The 17,317-nt window shown below is 43.9% G+C and overlaps 1 protein-coding gene and 1 long non-coding RNA gene across 5 annotated transcripts in view; both read left to right on the top strand.

Annotated features, from left to right (window-relative positions):
* The window catches only part of mGluR (metabotropic Glutamate Receptor), a 271,206-nt gene that overhangs the window by 110,086 nt on the left and 143,803 nt on the right, over positions 1 to 17,317 (top strand). The window lies entirely within an intron of this gene.
* The window catches only part of LOC147757948 (uncharacterized), a 36,129-nt gene that overhangs the window by 8,419 nt on the left and 10,393 nt on the right, over positions 1 to 17,317 (top strand). The window lies entirely within an intron of this gene.

Raw genomic sequence — 17,317 nt, 5'->3', positions numbered from 1 at the left:
TACTCTGGCTAAATTGACAGCGAAATGTTAACTAATGATGCCGGCCATAAAACTCTGAAAGCTGCCTATCATGTTAGACGTATAAGCAAAAAGGTGGTTCCTATATGCAATGTACGCGATAAAATAGTTTATGTTCTTTCGAATAGCCTTATGGAAACGCTTGAGCATCGGACGAAAGTTGGCTGGTACAGATTTTTTTTTAGTGAACAGTAAATAATCAAAGAGCTGAAACGTTGAGCGTAAACTTGGCTACCAGCTACGGTCAGGCCTGTACGAAACAAAATGGATTGATCAAATAATGCCATTTTTCTTTAGCAGGTACACTCTGCCAAGGGCTTTGCGTCCTATAGTCCTGAGCTTTTAATTTTATATATAAAGATTTCAAAATATGAATAATTTTTGAACTGCACAGCACCAACAGGCAAAATTTGAGCCTTTTTCTCAGCTGATAATAACTATTTTAGAGGTAAATATATCGGTTGGCTGCTGATGAATATACTAGGTAAAAAAAAAAAAAGGCCTTCGGCATAACAACAGTAGATGGTGCGATTTTAACAAGGGAGTTTGGCAAATTTAATATTAATGGTAGAACAGGAAAGAAACTAATTATAGTGGCAATACAAAATAAATTCGAATCTGATTTTAGGTTCATACTTACAGCGGTTATCAGGGACATTTGTCTCTACGGTATACTGCCTGAAAACGAAACTTAAGTGCTGCCTGATAATTCAGGCCAATCAACAACAATGCACAATTTAATTGCAACTTTTGACCTGGGTCAGCCTGGGTTGAGCAAACAAAGTTCAACGATGATTTCAGTCCCCATTTCCCACGTGATTTAAATTACGTTCACGTTTTAACGGGAGCCTTACCGTAGATTCGCTCAAGTCATCAATACTGAAAAGATGTATGGTAATGTAAACCACAAGTACAGTTCAATGCGCAAATAATAAAACCAATTAGACCCGGACAGCCTAGGACCTAATTTTAGGTAAGTTAAGGTCCAATCTAGCGTGCTTAGCTTGTTGTTTTAAATTTATTCACAAACGTTTAAGTAGACACGCGTGGTATATAGGGAACTAACATACATATGTACTTCTTCGCAGTACACTTGAATTCGGCAACTTGTAGTAACATTGAAAATAAACTAAATCCAAAATGGTCACATTGAATTACGCTGATATAGATTAATTATTATGCTGAAAAATACGTTAACCTTCGCTAAATGAGGAATCAACAGTATCTGTTTATACTTCCGGCTGAACATCCGTGTAGGCCCAAGGGTCTAATCGCAAACGCTTACGTTTCAGGTAAGCGTGAACAATAAAGCGTTCATTTCATAAAACTGCAAATTCTTATTGAGGAATTACTGTTATCTAAGATAATGCTCTCAGTCGAAATACAACACTTATGTTTTGAATCAATCCTCAATCTGCTGAAGGACGTACAACTCTTAGAGAGCGATTACAATTAGCGGCAGAAGGCCAAAATCAAAGGCTATCGTCTGAGTCCGATCCTTAAGTGTACGCAAAATGTTATAACTTTGCATGTGTAGGTGTGGATACCTGCATGGTGTATCAGCTTGAAAATGTGTGCCAAAAAAAAGGCATGCACCTAGTTGTTTATGGGTGGTTCATCGCAGTAGTGGGGGTTAACTCGAGAGGATCTAGTTTTTCCGGCTGGAAACAAGACTGTGAATGAAGGGCCCTAGTCTGCATGTCCGCTTTCCAGCAAAATACGAATATTGTGACTTAAATAGATTTGTAACGGTAGTGGTGGCATTTGGTTGAAGTGTGTACGTTTTGACGCTAAGCGCCATACAGAAGCGTGTGGATGGTAACATTGGATGTAGTGACTGGCTTAGGGCTGTTGCATTAGATGCGCCTTCAAGGTTGAGGTAAGTGGCGTTTGGACAGAGGATAGGCGGTTAGGTTAATAAAGACTTCGGAACGACGCCACCGACATACCGGAAGAACGTAAGGATAGGGAAACCAGTGGAGTGTAACGGTATCGCCTTCTATTGGGACCTTCCACATTCGCAGAAAAAAAAAGGAAGTCGTTGCCGTGGCATAAAAAAGATAGACAAAGCAGGAAGGCTGTGACAGTCTCTGAGCTAGCAGAACAAAGCTCCTTTATACGTGCAATCCTCATCCTGGAGGAACACAATTCTGCTGTATATATATATATATATGTACGCGTACACACACATACTTTGTCCCTCCGCCCCAGCAATCCTTAAGACACAGCAAACAACTCCGGCTTGTTTGCTTCTTTTGATGTGTTGTCAGCCTCTTCTCGCTTACCGTCAGTGACACAATACACCGCGCACCAAAACGGGCTACTACGTCCTTTATGACTGGACCAGACGAGGGATGAGCTCGGAATAGGGACGATCCGGCCTAACCGTAGGTACCAGCATACTATGTAAAATATCAAGTAATAAAAAAAGATTATTCTAAAAATCGCTGGCCCGTCGTTACATTAAATCACTCGATCTGTCCTACCCAACCGAGCTAAGAGGTGGTTGCTGCAGTAGAAGCCCGCTCTCTCGATTTCCTTTCTCTTACTAACCTACAGTATTTGAGACTTTCCGTAGAATGGATCATTCGCGAAGTCTAAAGCATCTACCGAATGCGGCTGGCTTTTGGACAAGTTCATCATCGTATCATTCTGCCACGAATAAGACCCTTAAAATGCATATATATTGGGTCCAAAGTATTAACGCGAGTGATGATGTTGCGCTGAGCAGGACTACGACCGCCGGCTAGTTTGGCGGGTATCTACAGCCCAGAATAACAAAATGGAAAAACAAATGTTTGCTAGATAGCGCTAATACGCAGTGACGCATGCGAGGGTGGACCTAATGTATAAGAAAGCAGGACGCGGAAGAAACCCTAAAGTGAAGCTAGTTAACGCTGGGACTGATGGTAACAGCCTGTCTCAATTATTAAACAAGCAGTTCGTTTCACTATCCTTTTATTCTCTCATATTCTCATGTTTTTTCAAACACCTCTATCTTTGCTTTTTATCCGAAGTTTTAACCCAACCTCAACTCACCGCCACGGATATGAAAACTGCTAGATGGAACAATCTTCGACAAAATTTTCGAAAATAAATTTTAGAATGCTCTGACTTCTGACTTTTGGTACGCGAAGCACAGCCTCCTCTGTGTACGCCATTGAAGTGTGGTCCTTGAAGTACACAGTACAAGAGGCTCTATTGCCATTACGACCACTCAGAAGCCTTTCTTTAAGCGAAGTAGGCAAACAGACGGTCGACTAACCAGTCTAGCGGACATAGATGTAGCCGGCTACTGTCATCATAGCTTGATTTGGTCAGGCTGTTATTTGCAATTGAACGATATCAGTGGTAATAGACAATACAGCTGACTGAGAGAACTGACTGCGGTCATAGGCTGATGTCATAGTGAGAAACGGTCGCACTTACGGAGAATACATTCACCAGAAAATAGCAGGAGGAAAAAGCGTCCAAACACAACGCAACAATAATGATCCCAGCCTGAGCAGAGCGTCGTTGAATGGAACGGCGAATAGCATACATTCTGGTCATACGTATTACTACTGTGTAGTACTTAAGCTTGCGTTCTAGCATTAGGCGTTGCTGCTGTCTGTCCTTTGAGCTAACGTTGTCGAAGGCTCTATGTAGCGACTAATGAAAGCGACATCAAATGTATCTAGAAACGCAGGTCGACGCTTCAGACCATTGGCCAGCCTAGGAGACCTGAGGTGATTGCCGCTTTAGCGTTGTTTAGCTGAGCACAACCAAGCGACCGGGGGGCCTAGCTGCTAGCGAAGCTCATTGTCACGATTGCTGCAGATGCTCTATTGCTGCGACCTATGCTTCGTCTTCACTTATTCATTCACTGCCTTGACTACTGCCGGCAGAAACGTTCTTCAGGCGGCAATCCATTTGTCGTCGAAAACGTGAGGAAAGTACGTGGAACATTGTGAGGACGGCTGAGAATTAGAGCGTTAGCACTTGTTCGGCGTTTTTAAACACGAGCTCCTTTCCCATATGGTCAAACCTTCTTTTTCTGATTCTTTGTAGTATGCCTTTGTACTTGGGTTAGCTGGGTCGATTGTTTACTGTCTGCCAAAACAGTATGGTTAAAGGCAACCTGTGTTTCTCTTCTGCAAGGTTAGAGTACACACGGACAGAGAAACTCCCAATGCTGTATCGCTAGCAATACCAGCAATAAGAACATGTTGGTACCATAGAAATTCGGTCATTGTAGGCGAGATACAGTCGATATCGAACGAGAAGGCTAGAAGTTAGCCGAAAGGGTTTTCTTCGGCAGCAGGCGCGAAAGGTCTTCGAATGGTTGCTGACATAAGAGGGTTTCATTAAGCGGTCAGGCTCTTGCACCGGACTTCCTGACAGAACGAAGAGGTCTGGGGTCGTTTCTAGGGTGCTTTCGTTGCTTAACCAACTGACCTGCAGCTGGCGAGCGAGGAACGACTTGAAGAGATCGAAGCGTAAAGTGTATTCGCCGCGGGCTTTGCCAGTCGCTGTCGAGAGTCGCGTCCGTCGTGTCCGATGTTAGCTTTAGCCGAAGCAGTAGCGTTAGCCCAGGCTTTGGATAAGGGGTAAAACACTCCCTTCAGGTTGCTGCTAGGTAATAACCAATCTGAATGGTTCCGTCTGAAAAGGCAACATAATGATCTTATTCAAGAGGAACAGCGGCAGGTGTTTCTTCGCTCGCAAGCCGAAACCCATTCCTCCTGGGCACTGCCGACTAAAAACGCGGCCACAGGAGGTTTTTGACTAGCGCTCACTAAAGCTCGCTCGTTTCTCTTTTCTCGTTTCCTTTAGTGGCCTGCTAGTTGCGGTACCCTTGGTCTCTCATAACCTCTTCGTGTTTGATCGACCGTTTTCGCTTTTAACAGACTTGGAATACCCCCATAACACGCTAGCTCTTTTGGAAGTTGGACAGCTCATCTTGTTCACTTGTTGTAGGCCCGTGACGACAGCCCCATCAGGAGAATAGGCTAGCAAATAGTATAGTTCATCTACTGGAGTTTGTCTCCACGTTGGTGTGCGCCCACTGTTGGTGCCGATTAATAGGTTACGTGACCGCTGATAATCTAAACAATCGTTTTCGCTTCGGCTGTACGACATCTTCTAAGCCCAGAAAAAGCCATCCAAAGCAAAGTTCCGAGACTTCGTCGTTCATATCCATCAACGAACAGTAACGAGCGAATGCTAAAGGCGAGGTGCCATCGGCGCCTGGTAGCAGCACTCGCTTGAAAAAGGCACGAATCGAGGCGTCTAACCGTAGCAGCACCACAACGAAAATCACATGTCTTATGCACCTGTCGGAATGACCGGGAAACTGATGCGGAGTAGAGAAGAACGTGCGAATCAAGCTTGCATGCTACCGTCGCCAGCTGGGTTTCATAAGGGGCACCCTCAAGTTGTGCAGGTTGATAAATTGATAGGATGCACAATATATATCGTTCTTTTCAGTTGCAGGAAAAAGTAACCTGAATAATAGGACAGCGATAATGCAAGTTCAATTAATATCTTCTATCAAAAAATAATGCCTTTTATCAATTGTCAGGTCTATAATGACTAGACGACGGATATATAGTGTAACTTTTCGATATATCTTTAGCATGAGACTAATATACAAACGATAATACTATATACCTGTAGGCCAGGTATGAGATATGCAGGACTACTTGAGATTACGGATATAATAAAAACTATACAGTTTGTATTTCAAAATGGAAGGGAAATTGATACTAGGCGTAAGACTTTAACGCCTATCGGTTAAACCATTCTTATAAATCTTATCATCATTTCTACATAACTAATTTGTAGAAGTCAAGTCTGACGCGTTTTTGCCAGGCATCCAGCTATGATTATTTAAGAAATCTATGATGTGTAGATCTTGTGTAGGAATCGACTTTGTAGACGCGATACATACAGTCAGCTACATGTTATTACATGCATGTCCGAGAGATCTGAAGTTTCCAATGAACGATTTCCAGAAATGTACTAGACTGCTCTATAGATAAGTACTCTTAATTGTGGTTCATGTTTGGTTTGCCGATGCTTAGGTTATATGCTATTGCAACTTTTTCCTTTTCTCTTCTATGTATCGACGTGAATTTTGCTTGGATCAAAAAATACTTTGTGTACGGATTATTAATACGAGTATATTTGGTGGAAGAGACAACACTTTTTTTTTTACACAAAGACAACAGGTATGTATTTTTCGTCTGGATCATCATGTTCTGCCATACGGAGCATGTCGGATAATGTGCCAGCAAGACCCTTCGTGAAGCTAATCAACGATGGCTTGTTAAATTCAAAGATGGCATTTTCAGCCTAAAAGCAAACTTTAAAAAGCCTCTCGAATCCATTGAGAGCGCCCCAGGTTACTTTTGAAAGAAGACACTTTTAATGTAAACCTGCGTGTCTTAGCGACAGGGAGCCAGCGTACGCGTGACCAATGTAGGGTTGCTTCCGCAGCCTGACGTAACGCGAATTGTTGAATTGTTGTGTTGAAAATGTTGTGTTTGTTCTGAGACAAGATATCCATCTTTAAAATCCGAACGCGAAGCGTTTTGTTCTAAACAAAAACGATAGGGCGGAAAATGTTTTTCGGTGGTGTACTACACTTGACTATATCCGAACGAATAATGGAAAAGAAAACCAAATGTTGCTTTTACGTTAAATTAATATATTTAGCTTACCAATAAACCATGCTGAACTTTTACTTTTTTTAAAGCAATGTTTTTTCTGAGGAATCGTTATCGCTCTTTTGATTACTGCGGTAGACGTCAGCATCGTGCATTGACACTTGGGAACTTTGCAATACGCGTACGATGAGCCACCTCGAAGCCCAGAATTTTTACTGGATGTATCACTATTATTGTCTTTCACAATGGCCTCTATAGTATATCATTTAACAAGATAGAAAGTAAGCCAGGAGAGCAGAATCCTATGGTATAAGCCCCGTGAAGCCGTTAACTCAAATGAGAGCATTTGACTGACCCGATTTATGCTAACACTACGATTCTGTCTGATCCCACATTAATTAAGTGCGTAATCAAGCAGATCTTTCCCGTGCGTATCCCGTCGTAAATACTGGCTTTCCGTTATAGGGCAATCCCAAATTTTAGACGGAGAGAAATCATTGAAACTGCGGTGCGTAACCATGGCAGTTGCCTATTTCCATGCAGACTTTTATCCTGCGCCCGGTTCCAGTGCCAGTTTCTGAAAAGTTCCTTGGGCAACTATCGGTGGGGGCAGCCCCGGTCGCTACTACAGCTGGGGATTCACGAGCGTAAACATTTTCATTTAACGTATGCCATCGATCTTTGGACGTTTCGAATGCAGCGGAAATGGAAGTGAAGTAAAAGTGGACGGAAACAGACGATCTAATGCAGCTTGGGTGATGTTTTGATATTTACAAACGAGTAGACCGCTGAAATACGAAGCACGCCGATAGAATCAAACGAGCCTCTGAACAGCGCAAAGCCATGACGTTCTTGCCGGCAGTCAAGGGCATGTGTTTCAAGGGCAAAAAGCACTGTACGCAATTACGCAAGCCTACCAGCAAATGCTTGGATTACCGATCATGTCGTAGTACACATCGAAGAGACCCCTAGGGACAGCACATAGGCTCAAAGTTGTGCGCAAAGGACGACTCCGATGTTCTAATGTGTATGCGCGTGTCTGCTTGTACGGTGCGTGTCCAAAATTCATTTCCGAAATAGCAAACGTTCTTAACTGTCTTTTACCTCTGCCTGCGGCTGTAGGCTGAGGTACGTAGAGTATGATCAAAGCTTGGGTAGGCCATACGAAAGAACTTGTCTCGAATTCCTATCTTTTGAAAAAAGCAGAAATCTGCTGGGAAATTTCCTAGATATATATTTATTTTTTTTTATAAATTTCATGCGGAATCTAGAAGTTATTTCGGAAGTGACCTGAGCTTTCTGAAACGTAGAAAAATAATAAAAACGTTTAACATATTCGCTTAAATATAGTATCTGCGATGAATGTGAGCGTGACGCTCTGGCCTAGTTTTCCACTCGTCTGCATATACAGCAATCAACGTTTTCAATGGGGATCTTCTTTCTTCTGCCTCATTATATAGTGTGTGCACAATCTGCAGAAAAAATGCCCCCACCGCATCGACAACTTAGTGCTGGTTAATGACTAGATATTTTCATGATATATGTGAAGAATCATCGTCAAAGCAGTGTTGCGGACGGTTGGCTGCGCGTGTTCGATTTCCGCCTGCCAGCGGTAGCACGGGACAAAACTTACAAACACGTTTATTTAATGCCCGCTTCTAACCTATTTGACTTGCCGGTACATACAGCTATGACATTGCACGTTACGGTTAGTCAACCCTGCCGTGCCATCCTGTTAATATGCTCACCGTTATATTTATAGTTGCTTGCCTAAGTTTGTTTCTCGGCTTCCCACCGACGTTCAGTATTTCTCCACGGAAAAACCTTCGACGACGAATCTTCCAGACAGAGAATGTATAAAATCGACGTACTGAACGATCAATTATGCAGACACTGGCACAGGCAAATCCATACGAGTATCGATACCTGGTCCCTGAAAGGTCCAATCTGCAACCTGGCGTCAGGTGGAGTTTCTTTATTAGATAAGAAACACGTTTGAGTTTTTTTCCTCGTCAACCGTTTATTTTCGTGCACATGTCATTGCACGCATCGTACTAATATAAGATGCTACGTTAGAATAGTTTAGGCGATTTCGACACACTGTCCTGAAGAACTGGCATAACAATACATACGATCCATATTGAATACGTGTATTGTTCTCTGTGTTTTGGGTTTCACGACCGTTATTGCCGTTTGGCATTCGATCAGGGGGCTGGCTGGCTGGCTCCCAGTACGACACGAACTCTGTGCCCGAGTTCGAACCCAGACCACAACGCGTCCCTAAGTTTGAGCGGCAAATACGTTATCCACTAACCTACCACTGGGACGTACTTTTCTAGAAGAGAAGTATTAACGGTCTCAGTGTTTATGCCTAATATCGCAGATGATGCGGTTGACATATGTATGTGTAGATGATTGTCTAAGGCTCAAAATAATAGATTCGCTTAATTTGGCCTATGAATGTGACGAATTCGGCCTTGTAAAGGCTGATCTTGCGGGCTCAATACTTGTTGATACTTTGCAAAGTAAAATAGGCTTCAGTTTCAATTTGTAGCGTGTTGCTGTTGTTTAACGAAAATATTTGCGGCTTTGTGTTCGTCACAGACACAATGCGTTAATATCAAATACTCGCATGCAAAGCGACATTTTCGAAGTTTGTTAAAGGTGACGTGTCGCGTATTCACGACACGATACAACGCCCCCCTAAAAATAACACAGAAAGAAGCATGACACACAAAAGGTGGCCTGTTGCATTCTCTTTAAAAAGTTATCAGCTATGCTGGTTCGCAGTATCGAGCAGCAACAGAGTAGGGCCAAAATGGTGTTGGTGGGCGGAAGAATGTAGTGCTCGGCGACGGCCAGCGGATTACTATCCACTAAGTCTTATTTTCCCTCTTTTGCGTCACTCGATAAGTCCGGCTCTTTATTTATTGGTACAACAAGCCGTCTTAAGGACCAGAGGGTCATTAGGCCAAGCTATTAACAACGCTGAACAGCTGCATTCCCTCATACGTTATAGCTTTCCCTTTATTAATAACTTGTGGATTTGGTAAATATCAAGTGGTTGTGCGACTTCAGTGTATCATATAGAGAGTTATAGATGCAAGCTCTTTCATTTTCCTTTAACGCAGAGGTGGCATCGTCATATGATTCCAGAGATCAGTGCTGCCAATGGATTTAGACAGACTGTTCATCAGAAAAAACCACCATTCAACATCACGTAAGGCGGCTGCTATCAGTGGCGACTCTCTTATGCTATCGTTGTTGCCCTAGTAATATCGATGTGTCGCTCACCACTTTTGATGGTCCATGCTTGGGGCGCGGCAGTTCCTCTTTAAATTGCCCTACTGTACAGCGCGATGTATAGAGGAGGATGAAAAGTGCCCATTTTTTTTTATGGGATTTGATTTCATGAAACGCGTGAGCAGTCGATAGACTGGTTCCAAAGTATATTTCAGACGACCAAGATTTAATGCTTCAATATTCAGTCCTAGTTCACAATTAAGTGTTACCAATGTTTACCCGTTGATGATTTGCGAAGCGTATCAGAGACGGCATGATGACGTCAAACCACAGATGTTTTTTCAAGCATCGTTTACGTACAAGTGCCTTTTATGACTATTATTATGCTCGAATCGGAGCAGGAGAGTTTCTGCTGAAGGATCTGTTTCTTTGGCAGGAAGACACTCACCGGAGAGCCGAAAGCTGTTTGTTAGGCAATCGGTCGAACGTTCGACTGTTTTTGCCGTCTTAAGCAAAGCTAGTTTTCCTTCAGATTAAGGGGAATTCGAGGTTCAATGATAATAGCACTACCAGTAATAGTAGGTGCACAAGCGAACGAATACACTATGAGTGTATAAGGACAGGGTGCTGCTAAGAGTAAGGCCGAAGACTCTTCGACCAATGTAAAACGGATCACGGGTCTTAACGCATTAGTCGTCCCCAATAACCCCATTGCTTCTTCTTGTCGCTTTGCGTTCTCCTAATCTTCTTGTGTCGGTAATCTTCTTGGTTCTTTGGTTAGGTTCTTAGTGGACCACGCCAACAGCAGCTAGACAGGACGGCCAACAGAATGTGCCAACGTGCAATGATCTTTTTTGTCGAGATCGCTATTGAAGATTGCCTTGTCCTCGCGCTTCTAAACACTACCCGACAACCCGCAAACTGCTGACTTCGGGCAGCCGTGCGGAATATGTTTAAATGAGGGGTAGAAGATAGGTCTGGTCTGATAAGAAGTTGGCGATTACACAAAGCACAGGCTTCAGGGCCACACCCTTCAGGAAACCCTTCGTCGTCGTCACCGTCCCTGTGTCTTATCTTTCCCCGTATACAACCGCCATTCCGCTTTGTGTAATCTGCGTATGATATTTACTCGCCACAATCAGACCCTGCTTATAGAACGTGCGTGAGTTTGGGCGCCTCGCCTAAACCACAAGACCTATAAGCTTCTCCTAGGATTCTGTACAGATTCCCGATTATAATATTATAATATGCGTATGTGGTATGGTATACGGCTTACTTTCCCTTAGGTCGAACTTCCTCACTTAGAGGCATTGTAGAGCTCCTGTCGAGGCAAAATTGTGTCTCGCGGCCATGTTCAACGTGGCCTTAAGGAGCATTACTTTACATTGATTCTTTTTCATAGCCTTCCTGCCGATTAGACCATGGTTAAGGGCGAGGTGATTCAGTACTAGAAACGACTATACATTTCGATGTATTTTACTTGCGTTGTTGGGCTTAACTTACTTGCCTTCCTATTGCTTTGTAATAACTTTTGTATCGCATCCTTTAAAAGCCTTGCTGCTTTCATGGCCTGCTCGTTCTTGAATGTTTTGGTGCTCGTTTCATATCGTTACTTCTAAACCAGTGAAGTAACTAGCAGCAATAAAAGTGTTTTTAGGTGGCGATAAGGCCTTGACATATCAATCACAGTTGTGTCGGCCAAGTCGATTCTTGTCGTCCCCTTCTTTAAGATAAATATAATGCGCTTTTGTTAGCATCGGTCGAGTCCATCACTCCAGGCATCGCTACGGATCGTATCGTGCAGTAGTTGACTGCTGTCTCCTTTAGCGTCATAAGGTCATAGCTCATTGGCCATGCCGCTATGTGCCTCGCCTAAAAAAGGTACCTGCTTTCCGCTTCTGGTAGCGTTCTTCACTATTACATATGGCGTAATTGTTCGTTCTGTAGAATTATGGTAACGTAGTTTCTCCGAACATAAGCTAATTCTTATTGAATCATTTGAGAATACATAAATGATTCTTCTTATTCTTAATGAGTTATTCTTCGTAACGCGTAGATTAGCTTTGCTGCTGATATATCTAGCTACGATTTAACTACCGTTTTATCGGACCTAAAACAATGGCAGCATTACAGTTCATTCTGTGTGACCAGTTCTGTGTAGTCTTTATCTATTAATTGGCCTAATTAGGATAACAAAAATTTATCTATATGGCGTCTATAGTGTTTCTGTTGAATTCTAGTATGCCTGCAAAAAAGACATTGAGCGAGTCGGTATATAGCTAGCAATGGGCTACAGCACGCGTGATGAATGGCAAGATAAATCACCATTTCAATTTGGGTTCTCACAAAGAATACTAAGTCCTTTATGTTCTGTCTCGGAACCACAAGGGAATTACTGAAAGAATCACGAGAAATAAATTCGGCCACATGTTTTCCCTGGGCGTACATAATGCGCTATGTTACTTTTTTTTTCTATCTTCAACTTCAAAATTTGCGATTTGCCTTTTCCGCACTTCGTGCGGATTCGTGCCTTTTACGCACGGAATGTTGTACGTAAAACACTATTCCTTTCCCTTTTATTGTTGTATCATGTGGTGACTGCTCTACGCGAACAAACTCCCAAAGTTCACATCGACGGGCGGGCATGCAGGCTATCGGACGAAGAGCGACAACTCGATCTATTCTGTATGCTGCACCGCGTGCGTATGTACGATATAGACGACTGCGGCTGGTTTTCGCTCTTGCCTCAAGCAGCAATGCCTTAAAGAGGTGCGCCAAGCGAACGGGTCGTCCGGAATTATGGATTCCTATCAAGCAATAGGGCTAGCAGTACTGATCCAAGTAAGATCAAAATCAACCTGAAGCTTTTAATATAAGAGCGTACTTCTGCCAATGTGTTTCAGTGCTGATGGCTGAGACGGACGTCTAGGAGTTGACTTAGATGAGAATCGGCGTTCCCTGTCTCGTTGGGTCCACCAAACCTCCAACTCTCACCTTTTCACAGCGAGGTTGTTGCCGTAGGCGCGGCAGCGCTCTTCTATTCCTCTCGTCTGTTCATAGACCTTGGCTTAGAGCGGTCCTCCATGGCTCCTTTCTAGAAGCATTGTTGCGGCTTTGTCGTCTCTACTGTATGTGTGTTGGCGATCAAACGCTGTAGCAGTTCGTTAATTTCGCCGCAGATTCTTGTTACGCTGTTAACACCAACAAAACAGGGCCCGAATAGATCCTGGGGCCCCTAATAAACGGACCTTTGAGATCCATCCCTTCGTAAAACGGGTTCCTGTGGGACGCCCGTGACGCCGGCTCTGTGGAGAATACTGTTTTCTGGTATTCAAATAGTATTTCATTCTCGTATGAAGCGTAGCTCTCGGCCCAACTCGGCCACAACCATACCCTACCACTGGCGTAGCATAGCTCAGAAGGAGGGACTTTGTGTGCATAATGGCGCATTCAAAGCAGCTTCCAGTTCAAGCAAGCCCTACTAGCTTAAGCGTCACGGAAGCCGCACTCGGCTCCTCTGTACTTCCACGCAAAGGGTGGCGTGGTGCTAGTAGCTCACCTGGCGGGGGGTACCGCCCTCCTCTACCGCCACGTCGTTCGCCATTGCCTCCTGAAAATTGCCTTGTTCGAGATGATTTGCGCCGTTGGCGCGAGTCCATGGTCCTCACCTTCGGAGAGAATCTCGTACCGCAGGTAGCGTTAACAAGCAGCGTCATCAGCTTCTAGCATCCAATATAATAGGGCGTGGTTGCGATAGGAGATTAGTACTTAGAAGTAAACATGGCAAAATAAAACAAAGCAGTCTCATTCGCCCTCGGTCAGCTTAATGCGCCTTAATACAATGTACGCGTAAGCAGGCCGCAGTCTTAGAAGTTTGAACTCGCGTTTCCCGCAAAATGTCATGCATCCATCAAGATCACCGAACGAAATTGCGGCTAAAGGTGGCGCGGTTGAATGCATCTTACGGATGAGACGAAGCCAATTATTTGTATTATAGGGTTTGCCGTGTCTCGAATCAACGAAACGTAATATAGAAAACATTCGTTATATAGCCGCCTCTCTGCCCTAGTGTGAGGTACCCTTAGGCCAACGCGAGCCGGCATCGAGATACGCCCAATAGCTTCTATTTGTGGAATGGAGCCATGGTCGCCTTTATTTGCTGCTGTGTATGCAGGCATGACAGGAGCCTGCTGTGTCCGGCACTTAAAACTTATATTCGTACGTAAAAACTAATGGCGATGTCTCGGTTATAATAAGTAGGGTATGCGCATTACTTTACAATTTTTTGTGTGATGGCGCCGTTTAGAAGAAAGTTTGAACCATTCTCCTATATCATGAGTCATGAGATGGAAAGTGGTATCTGGTACACCGAAAGACGATATCTGGGATTACTTGCTTAAAGGCTAACGACTGATTACTGAAAAAGCAGGGAAAATTGAGCGGGTGGCACACATAGAGAGAATGCAATAAATACATGTGTAAAGGTGGGGAAAAATACCACGCACTGTCTACTTTAGTGAAATCTTTTTATGCTTTAGTAGTATAGTCCTGCTGGCGGTCGCGTTTAAGACGATTAGGTGCTAGTCGTAGTACATCGGGCAGCGGACAACTTCCAACAAACGAACCCATCGATCGAAAGATTTTTCTAGATGTAGTTGGAAAAAGTTTGTCTGCACGAAAAGAAAACACTAGAATAAGGATATTCGTCCCTGCCTGAACTCTGCATCAAGATACCATAAACAATCGATAGAAAATAGGTTGTTTTTGGAAACAGGAAGATAGTATGCCTTGAAAAACGTACGTGTTTCGAATAGGAACTATTCAGCTATAGCAAAGGTTCGGCGTTTGCAAAACGAAATCGTCCACTTAGCGCTATGATGAGAAAAGATATTTTTACTTGGATCATTCGTCATGGTATAAATCACCGGTTTTGAGTTTTACTTCACACGTATAATGCTATCTGATTGTATAGAAGTAGATTATGTCATTCATTGAGACTAGGCAATCAACACCGTGTTGGACATACACTTTGTATCGGATCCATATTATTACTTAACCTGATTATGGTACGAATGGTCTACCACTGCATAAGGTTAATGCAACTTCGAAAAGGCTGTTCTGCTTACCCTAGTAGGTTGCCTACTTTGACATTGAATATACATACAAAACTACAGTATATAGATCGCTCAAGATTTCAGCCTGAAGTGGTCGTTTCCCGATCACCTGCACAAATAGTTTCTTCGAATAGTTTTTTTTTAACGAACTGTTTAACTTCTCCTTATCGTTGTATTAATGTATCCTACTACCCGCCATAAAACTTTGACGCGTCAACGTATTAACGATACATGCCCCCCAGTCAAGGTATGAAAGTGTCTATAATGGCCATGACATTGACATTGTTACACTGGCTAGAGCAACTATGGCTACACTGCCACTAGCTTTGCGTGTGTCATCTCTGTGGCTGCTGTTGCCGGAGGTCCTTGCCGTTAAGAATAACTATCTTCGCAGAGCTTCGTTCTTTCAATTACTGTCTACCCTTTCCCACCTTGTGCATTTCTGGCTGCCGAAGTCCTTGTTGAATGTAGCTATCTGTAACTGCAGCAGTCGGGATCAGCCCTGCCGCCGTTTCTTTTGCCACTTACTACGCACGCTGGTTCCGTAGCACGGCGGTGTACTATTAAAACTAGTACTTTTACACTAAGCTGCTATTTACCCCACTCACTACCCTGTCACATTTGCGACCGATTAGTTGGTTGTGAGTGCCTTAAGGGACGGCCCCGTGCAGTGGGCCAGAGCTGCACTTTACCTGCTCATGTTGATTGAACGTTTCTACAAACAGCGTTTGCTTACATATATCCTGCTTCTTCTCCTTGAAATGCTGCTCGATCCTTCCTAGTCCCTCTGGCAGCAGCGGCTTCGAAAGGACGTAGAAGCAGTGCTCAAAGGCATCATCGTCGATCGAAGAGAAGGATTCGGCGAAACGAAGTAGAACCTCAGACATCGACAGCTCTTGTCAGGGATGACCAGAGAGCACGAACAAATCGAGCAGCAATGCAAAAAAAAAAAGCTGAGAGCACGTCGACGGCGGTGTGGAAGTTCGATGACTTATAAATCCACTCTTCGGTACACTGGGAAAGTGAAATGAAGTACCGGTAGACGTCGTTCGGCCGGTCATAGTGACATGGCCGACAGCCGTTGTTAGCCTTGGCTGATGGTTAAAGTAAAAACATATTCGGGTAAAATTGGCGAAAGACAAGTAACCAAGTAGCGAAAAGAAAGCTCGTACCGGACCGACACCCTGATATTTGCAAAAAAAAATTGATGACGAGAAAGAGGAATAGAAGAGGGGCTTTTCGAAAGCAAGAATCGGCGAACCACCGGGATTGTAATCTTTAGGGTTAGAACGGTAGGTTGCAGTTGCAATAACTTGCGTCCAGGATACCCCACGGCAAGACAGAGCTTCAATCCCTATATATTTGAACAGTCTGCCAGCTAGGCCAATTCTTCTTGTCGCTGTTGTAGACCCCCGTAGGGGTGAACTGGCAGATGGAGTGAGGTAAAAAAGATCTTTTATCGCTTCGGAGAGCACGAGCAGACAAATCGGACGACGGCAAATCTGAAGGACGACAGCGCCGCTGTCCCGTTTCTTTACAGCGCCGCTACTGTCCGACTGTATGAGCAGCGGCAAAAGAAGCAGGGGCAGCGTCAGCAGCATTGGTGGTGCAATCGATGCGGCTTCTGCTTATTCCCCCTCCTCTCTCGCTCTCTCTCTCTTCTGCTTTCTATTTCAAGGCCCCGACGGGCCTTTTCCGGGCGTTCCCCCTACCCCCGTCGGTTGGCTGCTTTCTCTCTCGTTACTTTTTTGAAAAATAGACCTCAGACCATTTCGACGCCATCGCTGCCGAACAGTTCAGCGGGACCATCCGGTGTAGACTGGATTCAGACGAAGCTGGATTCCACAAGCTTGCGCACGCTGAACGATAGCAGTGAAAGGCAGCCGGTGGCTGTTACAGAAGTATGAAAGGTAACGAAAGAAGGAGTCGTCCTGTTGTCATGGGCCACAGCAGGCCGTAGAGTTATGGACATGGGAAGCTATCGAGCGGAAACGAAGGAAGACTGAACCGAAGAGAATTCCCACAGCAGTATCAGCAACGCTAGCGGATTCCAGTAGCCTTAATCAAGAAGCCAGTGAACAACCCCATTTCCAAATATCTCCTGCTTTCAATACAACTAAAAGTTTAAAATATGATAAAGCCATTATAGTGATAAACGGATGGCGAGGCTGAATAGTACGATAGAACGTGTGTAGCACACCTAAAGCCATTTAAAATATTCACTCTTTGTACGATCTAAAGGACAACAAGTAGTAGCGCAATTGCTTCTTGCTCGGTATATTTATACAGGTA

This window comes from Varroa destructor, unplaced genomic scaffold, assembly GCF_002443255.2.
Source record: "Varroa destructor unplaced genomic scaffold, Vdes_3.0 BEIS01000002.1, whole genome shotgun sequence".
Lineage (NCBI taxonomy): Eukaryota > Metazoa > Arthropoda > Arachnida > Mesostigmata > Varroidae > Varroa > Varroa destructor.
The sequence above is the reverse complement of the archived record's forward strand: the minus strand, read 5'-3'. Positions and strand labels throughout refer to the sequence as shown.